At 36.9% G+C, this 15,337-nt stretch overlaps 1 pseudogene; it reads left to right on the top strand.

Moving 5' to 3' along the window:
• The first annotated feature begins 260 nt into the window (after nucleotides 1-260).
• On the top strand, nucleotides 261-473 carry LOC150099249 (U2 spliceosomal RNA; annotated as a pseudogene).
• The last annotated feature ends 14,864 nt before the right edge of the window (nucleotides 474-15,337 follow it).

Genomic DNA, 15,337 nt, shown 5'->3' with positions numbered 1-15,337 from the left:
ATTATTTTTTTGTTACATGTTTCCTTTTTAGGATTTTTCCTTTTTTTTTTTCAAAGTGAAAAATCAACGACCGTTTTAGAAACGCCCCTGGGGTGCAAACAGCTAAAACAGGTCAACTGAGGACTCTTTTACCTACTCTACCACTATGCGCTCTATCTTTATTTCCTCTCCTACTATCTGCTGACTCTCAGCCTATCTTACTCTACAGGCCAATGATGAAGTTTGTTGACCCAGAAAAAATATATATTTAAACTAAGGGGATCGCTTCTCGGCCTTTTGGCTAAGATCAAGTGTGTAGCATAGGTATCAAATGTGTAGATGCGTTAGGTATCAAACATTAACATAGGTATCAAATATCTGTGCGTATCAGCTTGATAGGCTAAGAGCAACTTGTAGTATCTGTTCTTAATTTTAATATCGGTACGAGTCCCATCGGGGTTCACGATATTTGAACTGAAATTTACAGATCTTCCTGAACCCCGGACCGGGGAAATATCAAACACTTGGTAGTGGTGGGAATAGCCTAGGTCCCCCCTCCCTCACCAGCTATGGCTTTGCCGCGTACGCGGACACTCGGAATAGAAGTTGAAACCGACCTACAACCTCGATGTTTGGCTAAAGCCCTCATCCAAAGCGTCGGTGCTGATCAGATTTTCGGATTTACCCCGTTCGGTGGTGGCCGTTTTCAAGTTTCGTTCGAAATGTACAAACGAGAGATAAACTACTCGGAGGACTTGAATGTAATGGGAAAACAACAGTCCCAATTCTGGTAGGAAGCATCACCAAAGTACTTCGAATCCCCAGATTCCCTTTAGAATATATTGAAACCGATGTAAAGATTATCCACGAAATATTCGGGAAATGGGGCGTTGTACGTAATGTAGAAGTCCTAAATGATGCAGACAAACCGGAATGGAAGTCGGGCGAGGTCATTATCTCCCTGGAGATGAAAACCCCGTTCCCAACTTTGTTGTTATCGGATCCTCCAGAGTAATGATTAACTACCCTGGCGTATAAAAACAGTGTTTCAGATGTAGTGCCTTCACTCACCTTGGGGCAGACTGTCCTAGAGTTAAGGGCAAAAACTGCCTCCAAGCAGGTCACAATCAAGAAAAATGTGAGGCAGCTTGCCTGAAATGCGGGGTCATTGACCCCAAAGTAGACACATGCCCATTAAGAACCCTGGCAGAGAGGATGGGTGGTGCAATCACACCTGTAACTGCACCAAGCAATGGAAATGGCACAGCACAGGAAGCTTCTCCACCTTTAAAGACCGCTCCTGATGCTACAGAAAGCCATCCCTCCACCTCTAAGACAACCAAGAAAAACCGCAAGGGAAAAAAATTTCCACAACAGAAACGAGCAGTAAAAACCACACAGAAGAAACAGTCGATATAACTACAGTAGAAGAAAGAGAAGCCACAAATACTAACATAGATATAGCCAAGGAAGAAGAAAAGATGGAGGCAGATACCAACACTTCCAAGCGGCCATTAAGCCCACAAGAAGAAGAGTTGATAACACCAAAAACAACTAAAGTATCTGAGACCGCCCACCCAGAAGTCCCTCATGCAAAAGCAGGGGAGACTCTAAGCCATCTTATTAGAGGTATCCCTGGGGTGGCGGATAAATTCAAAGAAGGGATAGCAAAATTAGGAGAACCTGAACTCCTCCTTACAGGGAAGCATGGACCTGATGTTGTCACTGCAAAATGGGGTGATCTTTTCGTTGATAACATCAGCAAAATCAGCCCTGGTCAAGTAGAGGTAGCTATGGATTTAGATGAGGAGGAAGTTTCGGCGTTTTTTATAGCTCTCTGCAAACTGAACATGGTCAAGGGAATATTAACAGCCCACAACAAAAGAAAGACACAGTAACCACCTTGTGGGTTTTCTGTACTCAGCTTCACTGGTTTTTAGATCCCACAGGTGGGGGAGGACCTGAGAACCCGAGCGGCGAAGGCTTACAGCGAGGCGGTGCAGTTCTTTGCAGATCCTTCCTCCACCTCTAAATTTAGTTTTCCATTCCTTTGGCTTTCTCGATACTTATGTTACACTTTCTGTTTGTTACATGTTTTCCTTTTCAGGATTTTTCCTTTTTCTAAAGTGAAAAATCAACGACCGTTTTAGAAACGCCCCTGGGGGGCAAACAGCTAAAACAGGTCAACTGAGGCCTCTTTTACCTACTCTACCACTATGCACTCTATCTTTATTTCCTCTCCTACTATCTGCTGACTCACAGCCTATCTTACTCTACAGGCCGATGATGAAATTTGTTGAACTCACAAATTATTATTATTATATCGTGTGATTTTTCACTCCAAAAAGGGGAGAGAACTGAATGGTGTAGGTGGCTGAAGGCCTATTCCTTTGATCTCTACGGATTACAAGCTGTTCACAAAAGTGATCTGTAATCGTTTGGCTGATATTGATATCTGATGTTCCTGAGGATGACAATGTCTAGTACATCCAAACTTCCTGATGGGCTGTAGTGGATGGGCTCGGTAGATCCAGTTACTACTGATGAGTTGAGTGACTTGCAGTTAAATAAAGTACGGCCTTTGGAGTTGATTGACGAACTGAACCAAGCTCTAAGTTTGGAGTTGAGGTCTACTGCTATAATTGTGGAGTCGAGGCTGGAGATGTAAAATTATTTGACTTTTTTTTTTTTTTGGTATCTTGTATTTTAAATTCTTTATGTGTACTTGATTCGAAATGTATTCAATACTCTTTCTTATCGTATCTTAATTTCTTGTCAGTCGCAACTTCGAGTTGTAATAGTTGCTTGAGCTACTCTTATCACTTTTAATCCTTAAGTCTACAATTTCTTCCCCCCCCACTCAAGGTCGTAACTATGCTACTTTCACGTGTGTGAAGTATAGATTCAGAAATTATCTCTGGCTGGAACCAATTCCTTTGTCTAACTAGCCGGCTTTCTCGTACAATGATCTTTAAAAATTTATATGTATTCAATCTCTCTTCCAACTCTTAACATTAACCAATGCTCATCACTCTGCAGATCTCGCAATAACTTAGAAGTACGATTTTTCGTCTTCAAAACTTTATATTATGCTAGCAAGTATATAATCAACATTCCTTGCTCTAAGGTTCACAATCCATAACAGTTCTACATTAATCTTACTTGAAACCTGTCTCACCCAGTTTAGCATTCAGGATCCTAGAGATTCGGAATTCCATACGCGATACACCCACAATTCCATACGCGAACCAAAACACAAGAACTGAAGCCATTGACGCATATGCCCCCAGGGAAATTCCTAACAATCCAATCTCATGACGTCACGCCCACAATGACGTCAACCAATCACGTCACGATTCCTTATCATATCTTGATCTTGATCTGGTCAGAAGTGACCAGACTACTACTAACCTCTCCTTACTTAAAAATCCTTCAGGATTACTTGCATATATACCTGCAATTGGATATCTGCTGTCCAACCGATAAGTCACTGTTTTAATACCACTGTAGACCTAAATGTTTGTGAATGTCTTAGATGGGAGTAAATTTTGTCGCCTGATGTGAAATCATTACCCAACTTATCAATGACGAAAGTTACTTAAAAAAAAAATTAATGTTTGTTCTGTAGATCAATTATCACGAACTAACTTTATTATTATTATTATTTGACACCTCCAAAGGGAGTCCAAAGACTTATCGAAGGAGTGTGTGCCAACAGCATCGAACGATAGAACCCCTTCCAACTACTAACTGCGCTCAAACTTACTTAACTTTTTACGTGCGCCATTAGTAACAGACGCTCTACCAATCGACCAACCTTTGCTGGCTTAGTCGTCAGCAATTTCCATCCTTAGCCATCACTGATAGCTGACCGAAGGCTATCAATGATTTTAACAGAGTTCGGAGAGGAGGCATGGTCTATAATCCTAAAATTATATATTATTTCCATGAAACTGTCACTTTTATGGTTCGTTTTCTGAATTGTGGGATAAAAAAAACTCGAGTATTCGGAAGGAAATATTTGTCCCTACTAGAGATAAACTGCCTCCAGAAATGGTCGAAGAAAGGCTTAAAAGTGGCTCTTGTAATCGCCACTAGAATCCAACTTATAAGGCACAACTTAGCGCTATGGATGCAAATGTCATTTCCACAGCACTACACAGGCCTCTTGTTAGATACAGTGGTCTGAATTGAGCCCTATATACCAAATAATTCTCGATGTTCTGTTGAGTTGAGATCTGAAATCTGTGCAGGCCAGTTTCACATCATTTTTCCTCATACCACGACGACAGACCACCTACAAGTAATGATATGGAACATGGATATATTCCTTCAAACAATGAATATTCCTTTAAAATATTCCTTTAAACAATGCAGAAATCACTGCATTATCCAAAAGTGTTGCAGATCCGTCATTGAATTGCCCTTTTAGATATGCTATAACCAAAGGTCCCAGTTCATACCAGGGAAACATGCCCACACACATCTCTATTACCACAGTGCATCAATATTTGGTATGCACTGGAGCATGTGACATTCAACACTTCCAAGAACATATTAGGCATTATGGCGAATGATTTGTGTTTGTCTTACATTGTATTATATATATGTTGTTAGTCAGTTGTCTTTTGGTGCATGTGCATAAACGCAAACAGGAATACAACATCAATATATGTCCACCTAAAAAAAACAGGTAAAGGTTTTCGGAGCGGGGGGGGGAGCTAATTTACCTTCAATAGAAAACAGCCAATAAAATATACAAAAATAATTACGGAAATAATAAATAAAAATAAACTGTGAGAAAGGGGCGGGAATGGAATGAATAAAATGCTTTTATACAATGAAATGCTTTTATTTTCCATTTACTCAACTTAAATAAATAATGTTTTTTTTTATTATTTATTTATTATTATTAATTTTTTTTTTGTATTTATGAAAGAATTTCAATAACATTTACTTGTATTTCGTAAACTATTTCTATAATAATAGAAATAAACAAAAATGTCGTCAGCAGGGGGAAACTCGCCGAAAAAGGATGACTAGCGGGGGAAAATATACAAAGGATCGACAGGATTATAAAGTTTGATAAATCCCTATGATTAGTAAAATGATTGCGTCGTACAGCTCTTCAATCTGAAGTTACCATGCATCAGACATTGTCGCAATCGAGTATAACCTCCATCAACGATGCCTGTCCAATCTTTGTCCATATTAGCCACGCTTTTGGCTAAGTTGAGAGAGAGAAGAACGTCATCCTTGGAGCCCATTGGACAAGAGAAAGGTTATATGTAGTGAATCTGGCCTCTGTTATATTCTATCACATTACGACGGTATGGAAATAATAATAATATGGAAAAAGTGTCAAATAATAATAATAATAATTTAAATTCGAACATGATTTCAAACAACAACTAAACAAAAATTCGACGGGTTTTTTTAAGATTATTTTCGACAATATTTGCATATTTATGAAAAGATTTAAGATGTCGCTTTTTACTTGTTTTTCTAAGTGAAGAAAGGGTCATTTCTGTTTTTATTTTTCATTCATTTTATTTTATTCTTAAATGTTGTTCTATCTTTATTTCCTTTCTATTACGAGACTAATGAATTACTGTAAACAATAAAATGTTTATAAAAATATTAATAAAATACATTTATTGAATTGTAGCTTAAAATTCATATTTTTGCAATGAATGTCTTCGATCTTTTATAAAACTCTTTTACATTTTCGAGTATACGTACTCAATAAAGAATGAATGAATAATTATTAATAAAAGCAATAGGTGGTCCTGTTATCGTGCTAATTTTCCTGCCATTAATTTCACGACATTTGCAGAATAACAACAAGAACACGACTGCTTTTATTTTGTTTCTTTGTACTGTGAAGACAGTACAAAGAAACAAAATACAATTTTGTTTCTTTGTACTGTCATACAATTCGCGCCTGTCGTGTGTGTGTGTGTGTGTGTGTGTGTGTGTGTGTGTGTGTGTGTGTGTGTGTGTGTGTGTGTGTGTGTGTGTGTGTGTGTGTGTGTGTGTGTGTGTGTGTGTGTGTGTGTGTGTGTTTTCTTTCACAAAAATCAGTTCGAGGCATAGCAGAAAGAAACAGATATTTGAATTTGAATACAACTTTGTCTTTCCATTGCATTTCCATGTATTACTTAATGAATTCCTGGCTGACAGAAGGAGGGATACGCAATGAAAAGAATGAGAGAGGCAAGCTGATGAGAGCGAAATCTATAGCTGTGAAAAGCACAAAATCTCTGGGGAAGAGTTGTGACATGAAACTGGAATAGTTTACTTATGAAAGGCGAGGCTTTCATTGAATTAGAACTACTTTCTTATTTTTTATGTTTTCGTATAAAACATTTCTTTGGTTGGACAATTAACATATTGTTAAGTCCAAAATGTAACCATGATTTTAAAGAAGTTGCCTGGAAAGAGTTAGGTTTCTAAACATAAATAAAATAAATAAATCGTCTAACGCATTTTACACCACAAACGGAGTAGCTGGGGCTCCTTTAGTCCTATCTAACTTCTTGAAGATAGGTAGGCAGCAAAGTCTCCATCGCTCAGCCTTCACTGATAGTGAGCTGAAGCTATCCAAGAATCAAGGGTTTTCAGGGAAGAGAGGAAACGAAACGACAGGATAAAATCTGCGCTGTACCATTTGAATAATGCATTCCTCCCGATACATAGGTGTATCCCCATACACAATAGAATATAGATATCGTATCTTATTGAGGTAACTGTACGCCTTGTTGTACGCCTTGGACAATGTTGTATGCAGATGACATCTTGCTGTGTGCAGATTCAAGAGAAGAAGCGGGAACTAAACTGGAAAGATGGAGAAAAGTACTGGAAGAGAGAGGTATGAGACTGAGCAGAAGTAAGACAGAGTATATGTGTTGCACAGTGGGCGGCGGACAGGAGACAGATCTGGAGCTGGAAGGAAATGTCATCAGGAAGGTGAGAGACTTTGGATACTTAGGTTCAACAGTGGAAGAAGATGGAGGAGCTGAGAAGGAAGTGGGATGCAGGATACAAGCGGGTTTGAGGAACTGGAGGGAGATGGCTGGAGTGTTATGCGATAAGAGGGTGCAGATCAATCTGAAAGGCAAAATCTATAGGACAGTAGTGAGGCTAGCTATGACATATGCTACAGAAACTGTGGCCCTGAGGAAAAATAACATCAGCAGGATGGAAGTAGCAGAGATGAGAATGCTTAGGTGGATGTGCGGTGTGACCAGAAAGGATCGTCTGAGAAATGACTATGTGAGGGGTACAGTGGAAGTTACGAACTTAGGAGCGAAAATACAGGAGACAAGGTTGAGATGGTTTGGTCATGTGATGAGGAGGGAGGACGAATATGTGGGACGAAGGGTCATGCAGATGGATGTGCAAGGAAGGAGGAAGCGTGGGCGGCCAAAGAAGAGATGGAGGGAGCTGGTAGAAGAGGACTTGATGATGAAGAACTTGGATGTGGTGACAGCCCAAGACAGGAAGGTGCGGAGGAGACTCATTATCAACAGTGACTACACTTAAGTGGGAGAAGCTGCAGAAGAAGAAGAAGAAGGAGAAGAAGAAGATCTTATTGAGGTAGCTGTACTGTTTGGTAGCTGATGTATTGCTGTTGTCCTGATTATATCTCCGATTATAAGTTGTCATAAACAATGAAGCCTGAAAAAAACTCAGTCTACAGAATAACCGAATCCTTATTTTAATATTTTAAACTTTTTAATCATTTTTAGCATTATATATTTATGTTAATTGATGTACAACTAGTGTATAAGGATTATCAATATTTCGCTATTTGTTGCCATATCGTGAACAGATAAGCCAAAACATAATATTGATTTTTCTACTTTCCACATAAATATGCACCTACAATTTATTCGTAAACATCATGGATCATTAGGATTCTGTAAGAAAAATCACATTTATCCTTGGGGAGCCTCTCCATTTTTCACCCCATGTTTACTAACAACATTTCCAGTGGCCAATTCAACCGACATGTTTAAATCGATGTTACTTTTCCGCATATATCCATTTATGAATAAATATGAATCTGTCCACATATGTGAATAAAAAATGTAAAAATGTAATCAAAGGTTTCAGAAATATCAAGCAACCAATAGACTATGTTCATATTATTTCTATTGTGAATTTGGAATTCTAATCTTTGAGAAGTAATCTTTTAAAATTATGCTTTAAAAATAATAATAATAATGAAGAATGTAACAAAGCAAAGAAGAGAGCGTGCGTGTATATTAAAAAAACTACTCTTTATTTTCTATATTTTAATTCAAATTTTGTTTGTTACTGCTGACTTTTTTTTTAGATTGCTGCTTGCACTACTAACGAATATAATATTCGAATTGGTGAATATATTCATTCAAAATCACGTGTTTTACTTTGCATAGTTTTGATATTGTTGGTAGTTTTCATTACTAGCGACTAAAGCAAAATGGTTTCTGTATAATTACAATATCATACCAAATGAGATCAATAATTTTTTGCATTATTAATGTTCATTTATGTTACTTTTACGCCAGTGTTTCTCAACGTGGGGCATACGCCCCACAAGGGGACAATTTGAATATTTTGGGGGACAATTAGAAAATGTACATGTACATATTTATACATATTTATATTATACTTTTTCAGAACTTGGCTGACTATTACAATACACCGAATTATAACCAGAAATACTATACAGTAAGCAAATACTGTAACAACAAAAAATACAGTTAGTTAAATATGTCATCTAATTACATTTATCTACATTTCTGATTTGAATTTCACTTTATTCGCAAAATAGTACACTAGATGGCAGTACAGTAAATTCACTCATTTCTCTTGTAATAAAACATACCATAAATATTTTTAAAAGTAAATTATTTACACAAAATGTAAACAAAAATTAGTTGCTTTCAAATTAGAAATATGTTTCTTTTAGAATATTATGATTAAATTAAAATATTGGATTTAATTAAAGTGTTACAGTTTGTAGTGATTGTATTGTAGGTTATTCATTATAGGGGCGGGAGTGTGTTCTAATAAAAGGAAGAGCCTAGCAAACTAGGTGTACTAGTGGTGATGGAAGTGATGTTCAGGAATCAATGCCAAGGATCCTTAGTGTTGTGTCAACTGCTTATGACATTTGTTTCATTAGAAGCCGAGTTAGAGTGCCAAGGGTGATAGTGTGTTTCGACGAACGGTCGGAAAATGAGTTTCAAACAGAGAGCTGCGATTGACTTTTGTGTTAAACTTGGTAAACTAGAAATATAAGACAACTCAACAAATCTTCTTATATACTTTCAGATGTAGAATAAAAGCATCCTTAGTAAAGGTCTACACTTTATTCCTTCCGCAAAATTAATACCAAAAGAGACACTACTTACAAAAATAGAAAAAGCTACTTCTTTTCTCCCTCCACAAGATGCAAATCTTCTACGTGTTGAATCTATCTTTATTATTATTAACGCAAAACCACCTGCAGACAACATTACTTCAACTGAACGCAAAGCTATTAAAAGTTTAAAAAACAACAGCGATATAATCATCCTCCCTGAAGATAAAGGCAATGCAACAGTCATCCTTAACTCTGAAGATTACCAGAATAAAATGCTTGAATTACTAAATAATGATACCTACTCAACACTCGAGAGAGATCCAACTCGTGAACTTCAAAATCGTACAAACAACTTGTTAAAAACAACAACTGCATTTTCCCGAAACGTTGGTTTACCTCTACGCTCTCTCCATTGGTTAATTTCTCGCATATATGGTGTTCCTAAAATCCATAAAGAGAAAACCCCATTACGCCCAATTGTAGAAGGTATCGATTCTCCTACGTACAATCTTTCAAAATATCTTGCCAAATACCTAAAAAGTTTTTCAGGCAAGTCACCATCCTTTATCAAGAACACTACAGAATTTGTAACATACATCAAGGATATTACAGTTAATGAAGATGACATCATGGCTAGCTTGGACATAACTTCTTTGTTCACTAATGTCCCAACAGATGAAGTCCTAACATTACTCAAGGACAAGTTATCCAAAAAAAATGTTAACCTTGCTTACACATTGCTTCAGGTCCGGTTACTTCAAATTTTAAGATAATATATACAAACAAAATCATGCAGACTGGCTATGGGTAGTCCTTTATCCCCTGTACGCGCAAATATTTACTTAGAGGATTTTGAAACCAAGGCTACCTCTTCCTTTATTTTAACACCTAAAGTTTAGAAACACTATGTAGATGATGTCTTCATTATTTGGAGCCATGGACATGAATCTCTTATGGTTTTCCTCGAACATCTCAATAGCCAACATCAAAGTATTATGTTTACTGCCGAGCTTGAAACAGATAATTCCTTGCCTTTTCTTGATGTCAAACTGACTCGCTCTTCTGGTAAACTCAAAATATCGATATATAGAAAGCCCACACATACCAACAGATATCTGCACAATCAGTCCCATCATTTCCCTTCTCATAAGCTTGGAATAATTTCCACCTTGGGACATAGAGCCCGTTCTCTTCTTGATGACCCAAATGAACTGCTTACAGAAATAAACCATCTAAAAACTTCTTCGAAGTTAATATATATTCCAAGAAACTGTTCATTTGAAAATTCCTTCTTAATCCTCCTAGACATCACTCAGAAGAAACAAATAGATTCAAAGGCAATATATCTATTCCTTACATAAGTACTGTTTCACATAAATTAGCAAAGGTTCTGAGAAAATACAATATCAGAACCTTGTTCACTCCACTTCCAAAGTTCCGTTTCTTAATTAGCCACCCAAAACCTTGTCATCATCAACTCGAATACCCTGGTGTATATAAAATATTTTGGGCAGATAGACAAATCTGTCGAATTGCGTATGGAAGAACACATGAGGGACATTAATTACAAGAGACAGCGAGCAAGTGCATTATCAAGTCATATCCTTTTCTCGGCTAATCCTAATGATGAAAACCAAAGTCACAAAGTCTGCTGGGAGACATCTACTAACATCTTCCGTTGCAGTGACGAACTAGAGAGAAAAATCGTGGAATCTAGAGAAATCATCTTCAATCCTGTTCATCTAAATAACAACTTGAGCTACAACCTCCCAGATAGTCATTCAGCTGTAATCATGTACTGGCGTTCACGTGAGGCTGCAAGCACGCACTCTCCCAACAATGCAACAAACGACAGAACAGCTTCAAATACAACTACAACGTTTTCATGCTAATTATGTATAGAGACTGCCTATGTTGTTCATAGTCTTTTAACCCTCAATGTTTAGTGTTTTTTCTTTTATAATGTCACCTGAAGAAGGCTGTTACAGGCCGAAACTAGTAGTGTGTTTATATTAAAACCTTTTTAGTTAAATCTCGGTTCTAGTCATTCAATTCTTAATAAAACTATGTATGTTAACCGAGGTAATGATTTCTGTCATATATATATATATATATATATTTTTTTTTTTTTTTCAAACCTTTTTCAAGCAAGTTTATGAAATGCTGGTTGAAAAACACCAATCTTTTGTGATCAACCTGACACTTTTCTTTACCTCACGTTGAGGCTACAGTGTGGATATCAACAGAACCTTTAACGCCTCTGTAAGATTGGCGATTTTTTTTTTGTTTGTTTATATCATTGATGTGTCTTCGATTATTTAGCATAATTCGGTTAAAATGGTAAAATGAATTGTAAGAGTTTCTTAAACATTTAAATGAAATTCAATAATTTTTAAGATAAATATATTGCAAAAAGTTATTAATTCCCTTTGCTCACGTGTTGCGAACTAACATATTTTAGTTATTTATTTTGTATTTCATTACGTGAATGTTATTTCCCTTATAGTAACAAAAACAGTTTTCTTTTGACATTGCAGTTTCAGTAAGCATAAGCAGCAAAGTCATAAATGTTACTCTTTTCCACACCACCTCAGAGGTAGAGTATTAGGCGCGCTTTTTTTTAACGTGGTATCCCCAGTAGGCCTATTCCACGATCAGATGAAATAAATTTCATAATACTTTTCCATATGTTGCCTTTATCTCTGCCCGGTTGTAAGAATTTTTTTTTCTATTTTGTAGCTGACACTGTTAGTAAGAGGAAGATGGTGACTTACTTTTCTTTGGTTCGTCGTTATTCTCATCAACTGTCAGATGGATATATATATATATCATCCATCCTTAATTCTTCATTTTGAACGGCATGAGAAAATTCAAAGGAAAATAAGCAGATTTATTGTTGTTTTGAGCCGTGCATCTCGAATGCGCTGTTTACACAAACTCATTGAGGGATGGAATGTAAAGAGCCAACAGACCATTTTTCGGCGCCGTAAATTATTTAATTAAGGGATTAATGAATTCCATTTTATTTCACATTTTCAAAGCCGAATAAGAAACTCGAAATTCTCCACCTTTACACCGGGTTGCCCTAGTGTTGCACTACCAGGTGTGGACTAACGCTTGGACTCGCCGAACGTTCTTCGGCATGAAACTCTTAGATTTCGATCTTCGAGTTTCTTATTCGGCTTTGAAAATGTGAAATAAAATGGGATTCATTATCCCCTTAATTAAATCATCGAGGGATGTTTTCCATCAACTGAACCAGTTATCGGCTTCATTAGTCGCACTCACCGCTTCAAGAAGTAAAATTATTCACTCACTCAGTGCTAAGTGACAGAAAAAGCGAACTCTTACCACTTCCTTAGCTGTTATCACTGAAACTCAGCTGAAAATAAAAAGCAGATTTATTAGTGGTTTCGACAGTAGGTGGACTACGCAAATTGCGTATTCCACCTACTCTCAATGTATTGCTTTTTCTTACGCTACATGAAATATATCGGAGATTTTGAATAAAAATCTGTATATTTTACATGTCTAAAACGTATAAGTATCTATAAATAGATTTAACACACACGTTCAATTACAACTATTAGTGCTCTTAATCTGTCATCCTAACACATATTTAATGACACAGAAATACCCTCTATAATTCTTCTTTGCTCTCTTTCCACAGCTTATTTGTCTCCTTGGAACCAGAAGACCAAGTCTGCTCACAGTACTCTAATCGTAACAAGGAGTTGTAAAGTGGCCAAATGATTTCCTTATCCTTACACCTCAAGGTTCGCTTCAACATTGCAATTATCCTCTGAGTTGTATTTGTAGTGTTTGCTACGTGATCTCTGAACTTCAAAGTCTAATCCACCATAACGACAAGATCCCGTGTCACATCAGTTTCTTGTATAATAGCCGCGCTAATAATAATATGCCCCTGGAAATCGCCAAAGGATACACATTTACCATTCAATCGATAGCTGTTATCATTTGCAGAAATATGCAGCCTATTCAAGTCATTCTGTAAGTGCTGGATATCGGAACCATCCCTGATTGCTCTTCCTATTTTTACATCACCACGAAGAATTACACATTTTCTGTTAGATTCTTTCTGATATTACTCAATAATGAATAGATTGAACAACAACGATTCTGGGATTGGACCCAGGGATACAGTACTGGTCATCTTAAATCTGCCAGATTCACACCCACTCTATACCACTTTCTATATCTGTCTGTCAACCATCCTCTAATCCCCCTGAAGAAGTTATATTCCAATCCCATATTCTCCAATTTATGCAACAGCCTCTCGTATAGTATCCTATCAAATGTCTTAGCAAAATCCAACATTATCTTAAGTGTATCCATTTCTCTTATACAACTCGGCTGTAATATTATTATAAAATATGAACAAATTTCTAAAACATGACCTTCCTTTAGTAAACCCATTCTTCTCCTTGCAGAGTATAACATGTTTGTCTATTCATATTTGTATGCGAGTTGCTAACAACTCTAATATCTTCATCATCTCTTCAGAGATACAGACAGGTCGAACGTTAGCCACAGGTTTTTGTGCCACCCTTGTTCAACGAAATTATTATGCATTCTTTCCATTCCTGAGGTATCTGTCCTAATCTGAGACTCAAGTTATAGAAACATGTGAAAGGCCTAGCCAATTCGGCTGAACATTCTTTTATCAAAAACTGATGTTTCATCTGTTTCTAATGTCGAATTGTTATTCAGGTTATGCAACCGCACATCAACACCATTTTCATGCACCACTATTTCTTCAACTAAAGCAAGAGTAGCGCTCTTCGCCATGTTACATACCTACTTGATATATTTTATCAAAGCAAGAACTCATTCATTGAACGATTTCATCAGGTACTGACCCAAGAATGCCATATTCATTCAGTAAAGCTATTCTTCCACATTCATTCTTTCCTTTGTTTACTGCCAACAAAGCAATAAAATTATTTTATATTTGCCTTTAGTCTTCATAACCCAAATTTGTTTCTTTCCCCGAATTCGCTTTCCGTGACTTTTCTGGAGTACGCATTATATACATTCACATTTGTCTCGCGATATTTCTTCCACGTTATGATGTTATGAATCTCTTGCATAATAAGACCGCACATTCATTTCACAATCACCCTATTTCTTCTTCGAACTCTAGGGATACATTCAGATATCGCCTCATTTAAGAACCTTTTCAAAGATTCCCATGCATTGCTGATATCTTTTTCCATTTCTTCTATTTTTTGACATATTTTCCATTAAAAAACCGCCTTGTCGATAACAATTTCTCTCTTTGTAGTTCTATAATCACTGTCACCAATTGGCGGAAAAGTACTAACATTCTTAACGGATGACCTTTGACTTCTAGTTCCTTCATTCACATGATGCTAATAATGTTCTCTCGTTACAAGTTAATAATTCAGCTTCATTCTTATCACGAGATTTCTCTTCTTCCCAATTAATATTTGGATACTTTACGTCCCCCCATAATGGTTATCCTTTTATTAATCTTAAGACTAAATTGGTGAGCACTTCATCGTCGTCAGCCACTGAACCCTGAGGTGTAACAACAATCCACCATAGATTTCACCCTTTTAGCTTCCACATCACACCAACTAGCTTAAAAACGTGCTACATGGGACATTGCTACGTTATTGTTTGCATGCGTTTTTTTTACCTTAATTGGACATAATTCTTTCCCATCACTTCTACAAATATAACTCCTACGTTAGTTGCTTTCTTAAAGAAAGCAACTAACTAAAACTCTTTCTTTCGGATTCTCTTGGTATTTGAGTATACACAAAACAAATTCCATACTAGCTGTTTCTTATTCCTAGATCTACAGTCTAGCGACGACTTCGTATGTACGTAAATGACAGCTAACTCCTCTACCCACTTTCTCTATCTACCCCCCCTCTCGGGATTGTGGGACAACTTTTTCTTTTCCCTCCTCAGATACACTCAAAAGGTCCGAGTCCAAATCGTACATTCCAGGCT

Source organism: Typopeltis vanoorti, chromosome 14 (genome assembly GCF_054136105.1).
Source record: "Typopeltis vanoorti isolate ZY-2024b chromosome 14, IOZ_Tvanoo_1.0, whole genome shotgun sequence".
NCBI lineage: Eukaryota > Metazoa > Arthropoda > Arachnida > Uropygi > Thelyphonidae > Typopeltis > Typopeltis vanoorti.
The sequence above is the reverse complement of the archived record's forward strand: the minus strand, read 5'-3'. Positions and strand labels throughout refer to the sequence as shown.